At 49.2% G+C, this 15016-nt stretch overlaps 1 long non-coding RNA gene across 1 annotated transcript in view; it reads right to left on the reverse strand.

Moving 5' to 3' along the window:
- Window positions 1-896: 896 nt before the first annotated feature.
- Window positions 897-15016, reverse strand: part of LOC135042776 (uncharacterized) — a 254693-nt gene continuing 240573 nt past the window's right edge. The window contains exon 3 of the long non-coding RNA XR_010235857.1: window positions 897-1717. This is a non-coding gene — a long non-coding RNA (uncharacterized LOC135042776). The remainder of the gene's footprint in view (window positions 1718-15016) is intronic.

The raw sequence follows: 15016 nt of genomic DNA on the forward strand, positions 1-15016 counted from the left end.
TTGATCCTGCCCAGCCAGGCTCACCTAACCGAGGGAGATGCCGGGTGCCAGCTGAGATTTTGTTACTAGCGGGTGCCTGGCTTCTTCCCCTCAGCATCAGCCGGAGGCAGGAGCTCACTTCTGAGCTTCGGCTTCCGGCTCTGGCAGTGTGCGTGTGTGGCCGTGCGGTGCTATGGGAGAAATGTCATGACGTCTCTCCCATAGTTCTGAGGAGCAGGCAGCCAGGCGGAGGGCAATGGTCCGGAAGCAGGAGCAGGGCTGGTGAGTATTGTGTTTTTTTTTCTTTTAATGGATGTGTGTAAGCGGCACTACTAGGAGGCATATCTAATGGGGAATATTTAATGGGGCATAACAACTGACTGGGGGTATATCTAATGGGGCATAACAACTAACTGGGGGCATATCTAATGGGCATAACAAGTGACGGGGCATATGTACTGGGGGCATATCTACTGGGGCATAACAACTGATGGGTGTATATCTACTGGGGACATAACTACTGACTTGGGGCATAACTACTGGGGGGCAGGCTAATTTTTAAGTTGATAATTTTTGTATAGCCCCCGAAGTATTTTATAAATATCCAAATGGACCTTGGTAGAAAAAAGGTTCCCCACCCTTGCCTTAGAGGATAGACATGCCTACAAGCAAATGCCAAGTTGCCACCCAGTTACACCCACTCATACACACGTGGAGATGCAACAAAGATGCGTAGGACTCAGCTCGTAGATACGTACACTCGTCTATGAAGCTTGCACAGTGTTAAAAGACACAAAATCCAGACTCGTGACCGTTGATGCATTGCCCCAAAATGTAAAAGTACATTATTAATTGTATAATAATCAGATAATCAGTTTTTATTATTTTTTTGTTTTTATTCTTACTTTTTTCAGTTTCAGAGATGGCTTGTACCAATCGGATAGAGAATAGTAGAGAAAATATATTTTTACATCTGCAAATTTTGAATACAAGTGTATAAGAAAATCTTCGAGCACAGTCTTATACAGATGGAGCCGTCTTTATTTTGTCCTTTAATAGGATTAATTGAGCCAGGGCAGTCGGACTTAATCCCCTGCTGTAATGACTTATTCCCCTGATGTATTGTTCTCTCTGTATTGTATTGCAGCTGAAAACAATAGATGAAGGGTTTATGATAATAAGTCCTGGTGTGCCTAGGCGCAGCAGAGAAGCCAAGATAAATGAGGCTCCATCTGTACTGTAAATGAAAATCTTTCTGTTGAGTGTTTTCAGTCACCACTGTTTTTCCATTTGCTGTTCTGAGCCTAGTGTTCTCTCATGTTTCAAAGTACCGTATTCAAGCTAGAAGAGATTGTAGCCCTGTATAAATTGCTTTTTAATTGTTTGCCAATATTAAGCTGCATTTAGCTGTTCACATGCCTAGTGACGTCCTCATCTGCTCTTGCCAAGCAGTATCTGTGTTGGACCCAGAACTCCCAGACACCACGGGGAGGACGGAGGCAGAGGTGTTGTGGGGGCTGGAGTTTTGGCACAACCAGTAGTTGGATTTGGGCCGGTGCTCTACACTTTATGTGTCTGGTTTACTAATATCACGTAAGTGCAGTATTATGAAAGTCTAATTACGGAAACCCTCTCCCTTTCAGACGTGCTGCCTGTAACACATTCCTTCCACATCAGTGGCTGCTTCCTGTTTATTCATCTCTCCGTCTCCCTCATTTTGCCTTCTTCTTTCCATTTCCTAAAAAGACAGCAGTGAAATTGTTACTTTCCAGTGTACATCAAACAATCTGCTTTCCCAGCTTATCACAAAATGAATGGGAAACAGATGCATCCTGGGCACTAGTTACTGAGCTTTGCTGACTCTGCTCTCTCTTCACAATAGATTGTAAGCTCATAAGGAGTATAGCACTTGTTACAACACAATTTGTTATTTTCCATAATCTTGAACAAACTGCATATAATAACTAGAAATACAGTATATACTGTATTGAGAATAGAGATGAGCGGGTTTGGTCCGTCAAGATACGAACTCCCCCGAACTTCACCTATTTTACACGGTTCTGAGGAAGCCTCGGATCTTCCCGCCTTGCTCGGTTAACCCGAGCGCGCCCGAACGTCATCATCCCGCTGTTGTATTCTCGCGAGATTCGTATTCTATATAAGGAGCCATGCGTCACCGCCATTTTCACTCGTGCTTTGGATATGATAGCGAGAGGACGTGGCTGCGTTCTCTGTTTCTGTGTTCAGTGTGCTGCAAATATCTGTGCTCAGTGTGCTGCAAATATCTACGTTCTCTGCCTGAAAACGCTCCATATCTGTGCTGCATTGTAGGAGGACAGTGCAGAATTTTGCTGACCACCAGTATATATATAAACGGTACAGTAGTCCATTGCTCTACCTCTGTGTCATCAAATATACTATCCATATCTGTGCTGCATTGTAGTTGTGCGCAGTATATAGTAGGAGGACAGTGCAGAATTTTGCTGACCACCAGTATATATATATAGCAGTACGGTACAATAGTCCATTGCTCTACCTCTGTGTCGTCAAGTATACTATCCATATCTGTGCTGCATTGTAGTTGTGCGCAGTATGTAGTAGGAGGACAGTGCAGAATTTTGCTGATCACCTGTATTTCTCTGACGTCCTAGTGGATGCTGGGAACTCCGTAAGGACCATGGGGAATAGCGGCTCCGCAGGAGTCTGGGCACAAAAGTAAAGCTTTAGGACTACCTGGTGTGCACTGGCTCCTCCCCCTATGACCCTCCTCCAAGCCTCAGTTAGATTTTTGTGCCCGACCGAGCAGGGTGCAATCTAGGGGGCTCTCCTGAGCTTCTTAGAAAAAGTTAGTTTTAGGTTTCTTATTTTCAGTGAGACCTGCTGGCAACAGGCTCACTGCATCGAGGGACTAAGGGGAGAAGAAGCGAACCTGCCTGCTTGCAGCCAGCTTGGGCTTCTTAGGCTACTGGACACCATTAGCTCCAGAGGGACCGAACACAGGCCCAGCCTCGGAGTCCGGTCCCAGAGCCGCGCCGCCGGCCCCCTTACAGAGCCAGAAGCAAGAAGAGGTCCGGAAAATCGGCGGCAGAAGACATCAGTCTTCAACAAGGTAGCGCACAGCACTGCAGCTGTGCGCCATTGCTCCTCAGGCACACTTCACACTCCGGTCACTGAGGGTGCAGGGCGCTAGGGGGGGGCGCCCTGAGCAGCAATAAAAACACCTTGGCTGGCGAAAATACACCACATATAACCCACAGGGCTATATGGATGTATTTTAACCCCTGCCAGAATACAGCAAAACGCGGGAGAAAAGTCCGCCGAGAAGGGGGCGGAGCCTATCTCCTCAGCACACGGGCGCCATTTTCCCTCACAGCTCCGCTGGAAGGACGTCTCCCTGACTCTCCCCTGCAGTCCTGCACTACAGAAACAAGAGGGGGGGGGCACTAATTTGGCGCAGTAATAATAAAAACAGCAGCTATAAGGGAAAAACACTTTTTATAGGGTTATCCCAGTATATATATAGCGCTCTGGTGTGTGCTGGCATACTCTCCCTCTGTCTCCCCAAAGGGCTAGTGGGGTCCTGTCCTCTATCAGAGCATTCCCTGTGTGTGTGCAGTGTGTCGGTACGATTGTGTCGACATGTATGAGGAGGAAAATGATGTGGAGGCGGAGCAATTGCCTGTAATACAGATGTCACCCCCTAGGGAGTCGACACCTGAGTGGATGGGCTTATGGAAGGAATTACGTGACAGTGTCAGCTCTTTACAAAAGACGGTTGATGACATGAGACGGCCGGCTACTCAGCTTGTGCCTGTCCAGGCGTCTCAAAGGCCATCAGGGGCTCTAAAACGCCCGTTACCTCAGATGGCAGATACAGACGCCGACACGGATACTGACTCCAGTGTCGACGATGAAGAGACGAATGTGACTTCCAGTAGGGCCACACGTTACATGATTGAGGCAATGAAAAATGTTTTACATATTTCTGATAATACAAGTACCACGAAAAAGGGTATTATGTTTGGTGAGAAAAAACTGCCTGTAGTTTTTCCTGCATCTGAGGAATTAAATGAAGTGTGTGATGAAGCGTGGGTTTCCCCCGATAAAAAAACTGATAATTCCTAAAAGGTTATTGGCATCATACCCCTTCCCGCCAGAGGATAGGGCACGTTGGGAAACACCCCCTAAGGTGGATAAAGCGCTCACACGCTTGTCTAAACAGGTGGCACTGCCGTCTCCTGATACGGCCGCCCTTAAGGAACCTGCTGACAGAAAGCAGGAGAATATCCTAAAATGTATATACACTCACACGGGTGTTATACTGCGACCAGCAATCGCCTCAGCCTGGATGTGCAGTGCTGGGGTGGCTTGGTCGGATTTCCTGACTGAGAATATTGATACCCTAGATAGGGACAGTATATTACTGACTATAGAGCATTTAAAAGATGCATTTTTATATATGCGTGATGCACAGAGGGATATTTGCCGACTGGCATCAAGAGTAAGTGCGCTGTCCATCTCTGCCAGAAGAGGCTTATGGACGCGGCAGTGGTCAGGTGATGCGGATTCCAAAAGGCATATGGAAGTATTGCCTTATAAAGGGGAGGAGTTATTTGGGGTAGGTCTATCAGACCTGGGGGCCACGGCAACTGCTGGGAAATCCAAATTTTTACCCCAGGTAGCCTTTCAACATAAGAAGACGCCGTATTATCAGGCGCAGTCCTTTCGGCCCCAGAAGGGCAAGCGGGCAAAAGGCTCCTCATTTCTGCCCCGTGGCAGAGAGAGAGGAAAAAGGCTGCAGCAAACAGCCAGTTCCCAGGAACAGAAGCCCTCTCCCGCTTCTGCCAAGTCCTAAGCATGACGCTGGGGCTTTACAAGCGGACTCAGGCACGGTGGGGGCCCGTCTCAAGAATTTCAGCGCGCAGTGGGCTCACTCACAAGTGGACCCCTGGATCCTTCAGGTGGTATCTCAGGGGTACAAATTTGGAATTCGAGACGTTTCTCCCTCGCCGTTTCCTAAAGTCTGCTTTACCGACGTCTCCCTCCGACAGGGAGGCGGTATTGGAAGCCATTCACAAGCTGTATTCCTAGCAGGTGATAATCAAGGTACCCCTCCTGCAACAGGGAAAGGGGTATTATTCCACGCTGTTTGTGGTACCGAAGCCGGACGGCTCGGTGAGACCTATTTTAAATCTGAAATCCTTGAACACTTACATACAGAGGTTCAGATTCAAGATGGAGTCACTCAGAACTGTCACTATCAGTTTCAGACGCTGCCGTTTGGATTGTCCACGGCACCCCGGGTCTTTACCAAAGTAATGGCCGAAATGATGATACTCCTTCGAAGGAAGGGAGTTTTAATTATCCCTTACTTGGACGATCTCCTGATAAGGGCAAGATCCAGGGAACAGTTGGTAGTCGGGGTAGCACTATCTCAAGTAGTGTTGCGGCAGCACGGTTGGATTCTCAATATTCCAAAATCGCAGCTGATCCCGACGACACGTCTTCTATTCCTAGGGATGATCCTGGACACAGTCCAGAAAAAGGTGTTTCTCCCGGAGGAGAAAGCCAGGGAGTTATCCGAGCTAGTCAGAAACCTCCAAAAACCAGGCCAAGTGTCAGTGCATCAATGCACAAGGGTCCTGGGAAAAATGGTGGCTTCCTACGAAGCAATCCCATTCGGTAGATTCCACGCAAGAACTTTCCAGTGGGACCTGCTGGACAAATGGTCCGGATCGCATCTTCAGATGCATCAGCGGATAACCCTGTCACCAAAGACAAGGGTGTCTCTCCTGTGGTGGTTGCAGAGTGCTCATCTTCTAGAGGGCCGCAGATTCGGCATTCAGGACTGGGTCCTGGTGACCACGGATGCCAGCCTGCGAGGCTGGGAAGCAGTCACACAAGGAAGAAATTTCCAGGGCTTGTGGTCAAGCCTGGAGACATCACTTCACATAAATATCCTGGAGCTAAGGGCCATTTACAATGCTCTAAGCCTAGCAAGACCTCTGCTTCAAGGTCAGCCGGTGCTGATCCAGTCAGACAACATCACGGCAGTCGCCCACGTAAACAGACAGGGCGGCACAAGAAGCAGGAGGGCAATGGCAGAAGCTGCAAGGATTCTTCGCTGGGCGGAAAATCATGTGATAGCACTGTCAGCAGTGTTCATTCCGGGGGTGGACGACCTCCACCCGGGAGAGTGTGGACTTCACCCAGAAGTCTTCCACATGATTGTAATCCGTTGGGAAAAACCAAAGGTGGACATGATGGCGTCCCGCCTCAACAAAAAATTGGACAGGTATTGCGCCAGGTCAAGGGACCCTCAGGCAATAGCTGTGGACGCTCTGGTAACACCGTGGGTGTACCAGTCAGTGTATGTGTTCCCTCCTCTGCCTCTCATACCCAAGGTACTGAGAATTATAAGACGTAGAGGAGTAAGAACTATACTCGTGGCTCCGGATTGGCCAAGAAGGACTTGGTACCCGGAACTTTAAGAGATGCTCACAGAGGACCCGTGGCCTCTACCTCTAAGAAGGGACCTGCTCCAGCAAGGACCCTGTCTGTTCCAAGACTTACCGCAACTGCGTTTGACGGCATGGCGGTTGAACGCCGGATCCTGAAGGAAAAAGGCATTCCGGAGGAAGTCATCCCTACCCTGATCAAGGCCAGGAAGGATGTGACCGCAAAGCATTATCACCGCATTTGGTGGAAATATGTTGCGTGGTGCGAGGCCAGGAAGGCCCCACCGGAGGAATTTCAACTGGGGCGATTCCTGCATTTCCTGCAAACAGGAGTGTCTATGGGCCTAAAAATTGGGGTCCATTAAGGTTCAAATTTCGGCCCTGTCGATTTTCTTCCAGAAAGAACTGGCTTCAGTTCCTGAAGTTCAGACGTTTGTCAAGGAGGTGCTGCATATACAGCCTCCTTTTGTGCCTCCAGTGGCACCTTGGGATCTCAATGTAGTTTTGGGGTTCCTCAAATCACATTGGTTTGAACCACTTAAATCTGTGGATTTAAAATATCTCACATGGAAAGTGGTCATGCTGTTGGCCCTGGCTTCGGCCAGGCGCGTGTCAGAATTGGCGGCTTTATCATGTAAAAGCCCTTATCTGATTTTCCATTCGGACAGGGCGGAATTGAGGACTCATCCTCAGTTTCTCCCTAAGGTGGTGTCAGCGTTTCACCTGAACCAGCCTATTGTGGTGCCTGCGGCTACTAGGGACTTGGAGGACTCCAAGTTTCTGGACGTTGTCAGGGCCCTGAAAAATAAGATTTTACTTACCGATAAATCTATTTCTCGTAGTCCGTAGTGGATGCTGGGGACTCCGTCAGGACCATGGGGATTAGCGGCTCCGCAGGAGACAGGGCACAAAACTAAAGCTTTAGGATCAGGTGGTGTGTACTGGCTCCTCCCCCCATGACCCTCCTCCAAGCCTCAGTTAGGATACTGTGCCCGGACGAGCGTACACAATAAGGAAGGATATTGAATCCCGGGTAAGACTCATACCAGCCACACCAATCACACCGTATAACTTGTGATCTAAACCCAGTTAACAGTATGACAAACGTAGGAGCTTCTGAACAGACGGCTCACAACAAATAACAACCCGATTTTTTTGTAACAATAACTATGTACAAGTATTGCAGACAATCCGCACTTGGGATGGGCGCCCAGCATCCACTACGGACTACGAGAAATAGATTTATCGGTAAGTAAAATCTTATTTTCTCTGACGTCCTAAGTGGATGCTGGGGACTCCGTCAGGACCATGGGGATTATACCAAAGCTCCCAAACGGGCGGGAGAGTGCGGATGACTCTGCAGCACCGAATGAGAGAACTCCAGGTCATCTTTAGCCAGGGTATCAAATTTGTAGAATTTTACAAACGTGTTCTCCCCCGACCACGTAGCTGCTCGGCAGAGTTGTAATGCCGAGACCCCTCGGGCAGCCGCCCAGGATGAGCCCACCTTCCTTGTGGAATGGGCCTTGACAGATTTAGGCTGTGGCAGGCCTGCCACAGAATGTGCAAGTTGAATTGTGCTACAAATCCAACGAGCAATCGTCTGCTTAGAAGCAGGAGCACCCAGCTTGTTGGGTGCATACAGTATAAACAGCGAGTCAGATTTTCTGACTCCAGCCGTCCTTGAAATGTATATTTTCAATGCCCTGACAACGTCCAGCAACTTGGAATCTTCCAAATCGCTAGTAGCCGCAGGCACCACAATAGGCTGGTTCAGGTGAAACGCTGACACCACCTTAGGCAGAAACTGAGGACGCGTCCGCAGTTCTGCCCTGTCCGAATGGAAAATCAGATATGGGCTCTTATACGATAAAGCCGCCAATTCTGATACTCTCCTGGCTGAAGCCAGGGCCAGTAGCATGGTTACTTTCCATGTAAGATATTTCAAATCCACCGATTTGAGTGGCTCAAACCAATGGGATTTGAGAAAATCCAAAACTACATTCAGGTCCCACGGAGCCACTGGGGGCACAACCGGGGGCTGTATATGTAGTACTCCTTTTACAAAAGTCTGGACTTCAGGAACTGAAGCCAATTCTTTCTGGAAGAAAATCGACAGGGCCGAAATTTGAACCTTAATGGACCCCAATTTGAGGCCCATAGACAATCCTGTTTGCAGGAAATGTAGGAATCGACCCAGTTGAAATTCCTCCGTGGGGGCCTTCCTGGCCTCACACCACGCAACATATTTTCTCCAAATGCGGTGATAATGTTGTGCAGTCACCTCCTTCCTGGCTTTAACCAGTGTAGGAATGACCTCTTCTGGAATGCCTTTTTCCTTTAGAATTCGGCGTTCAACCGCCATGCCGTCAAACGCAGCCGCGGTAAGTCTTGGAATAGACACGGTCCCTGCTGAATCAGGTCCCGTCTTAGAGGTAGAGGCCACGGATTTTCCGTGAGCATCTCCTGAAGTTCCGGGTACCAAGTTCTTCTTGGCCAATCCGGAGCCACGAGTATCGTTCTTACTCCCCTTTGCCGTATAATTCTCAGTACTTTGGGTATGAGAGGCAGAGGAGGAAACACATACACTGACTGGTACACCCACGGTGTTACCAGAGCGTCCACAGCTATTGCCTGAGGGTCTCTTGACCTGGCGCAATACCTGTCCAGTTTTTTGTTGAGGCGAGACGCCATCATATCCACCTTTGGTTTTTCCCAACGGTTCACAATCATGTGGAAGACTTCTGGATGAAGTCCCCACTCTCCCGGGTGTAGATCGTGTCTGCTGAGGAAGTCTGCTTCCCAGTTGTCTACTCCCGGAATGAACACTGCTGACAGTGCTATCACATGATCTTCCGCCCAGCGAAGGATCCTTGCAGCTTCTGCCATTGCTCTCCTGCTTCTTGTGCCGCCCTGTCTGTTTACGTGGGCGACTGCCGTGATGTTGTCCGACTGGATCAACACCGGCTGACCCTGAAGCAGGGGTTTTGCCAGGCTTAGAGCATTGTAAATTGCTCTTAGCTCCAGTATATTTATATGAAGAGACATCTCCAGGCTTGACCATACTCCCTGGAAGTTTCTTCCCTGTGTGACCGCTCCCCAGCCTCTCAGACTGGCATCCGTGGTCACCAGGACCCAGTCCTGTATGCCGAATCTGCGGCACTCTAACAGATGAGCACTCTGCAACCACCACAGAAGAGACACCCTTGTCCGTGGCGATAAGGTTATCCGCTGATGCATCTGCAGATGCGATCCGGACCATTTGTCCAGCAGATCCCACTGAAAAGTTCGTGCGTGGAATCTGCCGAATGGAATTGCTTCGTAAGAAGCCACCATCTTTCCCAGGACTCTTGTGCGTTGATGCACAGACACTTTTCCTGGTTTTAGGAGGTTCCTGACAAGTTCGGATAACTCCTTGGCTTTCTCCTCCGGAAGAAACACCTTTTTCTGAACCGTGTCCAGAATCATTCCCAGGAACAGCAGACGTGTTGTCGGGGTCAACTGAGATTTTGGAAAATTCAGAATCCACCCGTGTTGTTGCAGCACTACTTGGGTGTCAGGAATCTGCATTTTCCATCACATCACTGCTGTGGAACTACAGGTTCCAGCAGTTCAGTTCTGTTCCAGTTCTCGTTTTCAGTCCTCTGCAGCCTGGAGTACATAGTGCTTCAACTAACTCACAGCTGATCTGGACACCCAATCCAGCTAGTATCTCCGCCTGCAGTTTGTGTCCAATCACTGCTGGGCAGGTGGTATAACTTCCAGTTTGTGGCTCTCTCACATCGCCTTGGACAACACGTCACATCCCGTGAACAGACCGCTCCTGTTTGCAATCCTCTGTCTACAGAGATTTCCTTGTGTATTAGACCTGTGGAACAACAGGTCCCAGCTGTTCCAGTTCCCAGTTGTTCCTGTGTTCCCGTGGAACTACAAGTTCCAGCAACCCCTCCAGCTCTCCTGCGACATTCCGTGTGCAAGTTCCTGTGTTCCTGTGGAACTACAAGTTCCAGCAACCACTCCAGCTCTCCTACTGCATCCAGTGGTTCCCTGTGTTCCAGTCTCCAGATCCCCTGTGTTCCTGGTTATCCTCCTGCATCTCTGTGGAACTACAAGTTCCAGCAACCACTCCAGCTCTCCTGCTGCATCCAGTGGTTCCCTGTGTTCCAGTCTCCAGATCCCCTGTGTTCCTGGTTATCCTCCTGCATCTCCGTGGAACTACAAGCATCAGCAATTCCTGCATTCATTTACAGGCTTCACACCAATCTCCAACACAGTGTGCTTCAGCCTCAGCTGTAGAGACTCCATCTCCAGGTGCAGCTCATCACCTCACCTGTGAATCAGCTTGCAAGCTGCCTGTGCTTTCCAATAGCACTGTGAACCCTGCATCAAGTCTTCTGCATCTGCTACCAGGTTTGCTACCATTATCATCACCTCTGCTGGCTCCACGTGTTTATCATCTCTGGTTCCCATACCAGCATATTGCCATAGACTCTCACTGTATTGCCATAGACTCTCACTGTTTTGCCATAGACTCTCAGCTTCCACGCTGCATCATACCCATTGCATTTATTATTGTTTATTTCTCCAAGTATTCCTGCTGCCATATTGTTTTATCTTTCTCCTTAATAAACAACATTGCGCACATGCGCAGGAATCCAATCCAGTATCCTCACTTCTTCCATCCTACCTCCACTGACCCACTAGCGCCCCCTCCGGGGACACAAACCAGACCGAACCTGACAGTTTGTCCAAGGCCCATGGACTCGGATGGTGGTCAGAATGTGGGGTCAGGGGCCTTACAAAATCTGGTCTCCCGTTTGGATGGTCAAGAGGCTGCGCAGCAGCAGATGATCCAGTTTCTACAGGGAATGTCTATCCGTTTGGATACCTTGCAGCAATCCCTTCCAAGTTCTGTTGTTTCTCCAGTTCCTGTTCAAGTCACTCCTGCTCCAGTCATTTCAACTTTCCCTGCACAATCCGTTCCTGTGGATGGATCTTGCTCAAGTCAGTCCTATGGCAGTCCCTTCACAGCTAACTCTCCTGAGAGAGCGACTTCCTCCTTTGAAAGCTTCAAGACTCCTTTGTTGTCTGCTGTGAACTCTGAACCAATAAGCACTCTTTATCATCTATTGGAACAACTTCAAAGTCTTCTAACAAAAATCATTCCAATGATGCCAGAAATCCTGGGTGGTGCTTTAAACGCAGTGAAGAGTACTGCTCAATGTATTGAGACTAGTGCGACCTCCGTGTCAAGCTTCCTACAAACTCAAGTCTCTCCTCCTATGCAGAGAGAGGGCAGATTCCAGAGCTACTCGCGCTCCAAACTCACGGAAGCTGAACGCCGCCATCGCAAGCAGCTTCATCTCTGCTTTTACTGTGGGAGTTCTAGTCATCTTATTAAGGACTGTTCCTTCCGCAACTCAAAAGTTGGTGACAGGTCTCAACATCACAGAGTTTTCACCTGCAAACCTTCCAACGTATCCTCTACAGTTTCAAGTTCCTTTACCCCGGACAGGAGTGTCCAAAAAGTATACGATTGAGGTCCTGTGACAAATAGACCCAATCCCAAGTTCAGAAATCAACAGAGACTATCTACGTTACCCATAACTAAAATAGTTTCTGTGCCTACAGCCCGAGAAGGGGCATCTGTGCCTACAGCCCGAGAAGGGGCATCCGTGCCTACAGCCCGAGAAGGGGCATCCGTGCCTACAGCCCGAGAAGGGGCATCCGTGCCTACAGCCCGAGAAGGGGCATCCGTGCCTACAGCCCGAGAAGGGGCATCCGTGCCTACAGCCCGAGAAGGGGCGTCTGTGTCTACAGCCCCAGGTGGGGCATCTGATGTTCAGGTTCCAGAAGTGGCATCCGGGCATGCAGCTCAAAGAAGTGTGTCTGATCTATTAACCCCAGGAGGGGTCTTTGGAGTTTCAGCCTCAAGTGAGGAATCCAGGGCCAAGATCCCAGGAGGAATTCTTAAAGCCACAGATACAGACATGAACTTTTGTTTGCCAACTTCAGAGAGTGCTACCAGCTCAGTACCACTCCAAAAGGGATCATCAGAACATCCGGATTCTGTCTATACAGAGTCAAGTGTCAACGGACCTAGCCCGGTTCCAGCCGTCGGTCCAAAGTCTCCACTGGTTCCAGCCAGCCCGAGTAGCTCTGTTTCCAATGCTGAGCTACCTCCTTCGGTTCCAGCTGATTCCAGCATCCTCGGATCAAATCCGGTCCTATCCGTCACTCCGAGGACTCCTTCGGTTCCAGCCGATTCCAGTCTCTTCATATCAAATCCGGTTCCAGCCGGTTCAAGCTTATCTGGACCCAATCCGGTCCCATCCGTCTGTCCAGATCAGTCTCCACTGGTTCCAGCCAGCCTGAGTGGCTCCAATGATGGGCTACCTCCTTCGGTTCCAGCCGATTCCAGAATCCTCAGATCAAATCCGGTCCTATCCGTCGGTCCGAGGACTCCACCGGTTTCTGCCGCTTCAAGCTCTTCCGGACCCAATCCGGTCCCATCCGTCTGTCCGGATCAGCCTCCTTCGGTTCCAGCCGATTCCAGTAAGCCTCCTTCGGTTCCAGCCGATTCCAGTCTCTTCGGATCAAATCCGGTCCTATCCGTCAGTCCGAAGACTCCTCCGGTTCCAGCCGGTTCAAGCTCTTCTGGACCCAATCTGGTCCCATCCGTCTGTCCAGATCAGCCTCCTTCGGTTCAAGTCAATTCAAATAGTCCTGTACAAGTTCCAGGTCCATCCATTTGTCTAAAGTTGCCATCGGTCCCTACCGATTCCAGTTCCTCTGAACCCGGTGTGGTTCTCTCCGGTGCTTCAAGTAAACAACTCCTGTCGCTATGTCCAGAGTCTACAGTTCTTGCAGATGTTGCAGTTGCCTCAACCCAGATGGAGGCTCTACGCATCTCACCCCAAGATGAAGCTTCTAGCGTTCTGTCAACCTCAGCAGAGAATTCCCGTCAGTCAATCCAGGAGATGACGTCCTCTCTCCACCCTCGAGCATTTCAAGTTGATTCTACTCCTGCTTTTGAATGCTTATTCCAGTCCTCAACTCTCAAGTGTCCTACATTGTCATCCGAGACTTCATCTGACATTCAGCCTTCCAAGTGTCCACCAGATACAAAAGCTCCAGTCTACTTTGATGGTGACTATGCTCAGTTTCGTGCAGTGGCGAGCCAATACCTCGCTTTTACTGAGTCTGAACCTTCAGTGACTATTTCTCCAGCCAATGCAATCAGATACTTCCTCCTGTTCTTCAAAGGTAGAGCACTGGACTGGGCGAATCCTCTCATTGAATCTAAAGATCCGTTACTGAGTGATCTTCCCGCTTTCTGCGAAGCCGTAAAACAGGAGTTTGCTCCAAAGTTTATGCATTCAGAGTCATCTGGGCATTCTGGCCAATTTGTCAACAGTTTGTCTGCTGCTAAATCCTCTCCAACATCTCTGTCTGTGCAAGATCAGGATACATTAGACCAAGCTATTAAAAATTTCCAAGCTGCAAAGTCAAGACAACGTTCTCAGACTTCAGATTTGAAAGTTGCATATACTCCCGTGTCTCCATCCTACAGCAACACTTCTGAAAGTATTGACTCCCCGGATTCAACATCTGATCAGTCTTCCAGTTCTCAGTTTTTCGACTCAACTCCTTCCAAACATGAACAGGTTCTGTTGCATCAATGTATCAGAGATTTCAAGAATTACAAGAATTGGAGAGCTCAAAAACCAGCTCAAAGTCTACCATCTGTTGATGTAAGTGTTAGCTATGCCTTTTCCCAGGAAGTAAATTCTGTCTCAAATGACCATGAATGGTCTACTTGTTCTGACGGGGAAAATCTGTCTTCTGAAGATGAAAGTTGGGAAGACTTTTGAGGACCTCTGCTTTTGTGTATTTCTAAGTTCTTTTTCAAGGTTCCTCCAAGTTCCAGCGTGGGTGTTCGGTGCCCACCCATAAAAGGGGGGGTACTGTCAGGAATCTGCATTTTCCATCACATCACTGCTGTGGAACTACAGGTTCCAGCAGTTCAGTTCTGTTCCAGTTCTCGTTTTCAGTCCTCTGCAGCCTGGAGTACATAGTGCTTCAACTAACTCACAGCTGATCTGGACACCCAATCCAGCTAGTATCTCCGCCTGCAGTTTGTGTCCAATCACTGCTGGGCAGGTGGTATAACTTCCAGTTTGTGGCTCTCTCACATCGCCTTGGACAACACGTCACATCCCGTGAACAGACCGCTCCTGTTTGCAATCCTCTGTCTACAGAGATTTCCTTGTGTATTAGACCTGTGGAACAACAGGTCCCAGCTGTTCCAGTTCCCAGTTGTTCCTGTGTTCCCGTGGAACTACAAGTTCCAGCAACCCCTCCAGCTCTCCTGCGACATTCCGTGTGCAAGTTCCTGTGTTCCTGTGGAACTACAAGTTCCAGCAACCACTCCAGCTCTCCTACTGCATCCAGTGGTTCCCTGTGTTCCAGTCTCCAGATCCCCTGTGTTCCTGGTTATCCTCCTGCATCTCTGTGGAACTACAAGTTCCAGCAACCACTCCAGCTCTCCTGCTGCATCCAGTGGTTCCCTGTGTTCC

The sequence above is a fragment of the Pseudophryne corroboree genome, chromosome 2, assembly GCF_028390025.1.
Source record: "Pseudophryne corroboree isolate aPseCor3 chromosome 2, aPseCor3.hap2, whole genome shotgun sequence".
NCBI lineage: Eukaryota > Metazoa > Chordata > Amphibia > Anura > Myobatrachidae > Pseudophryne > Pseudophryne corroboree.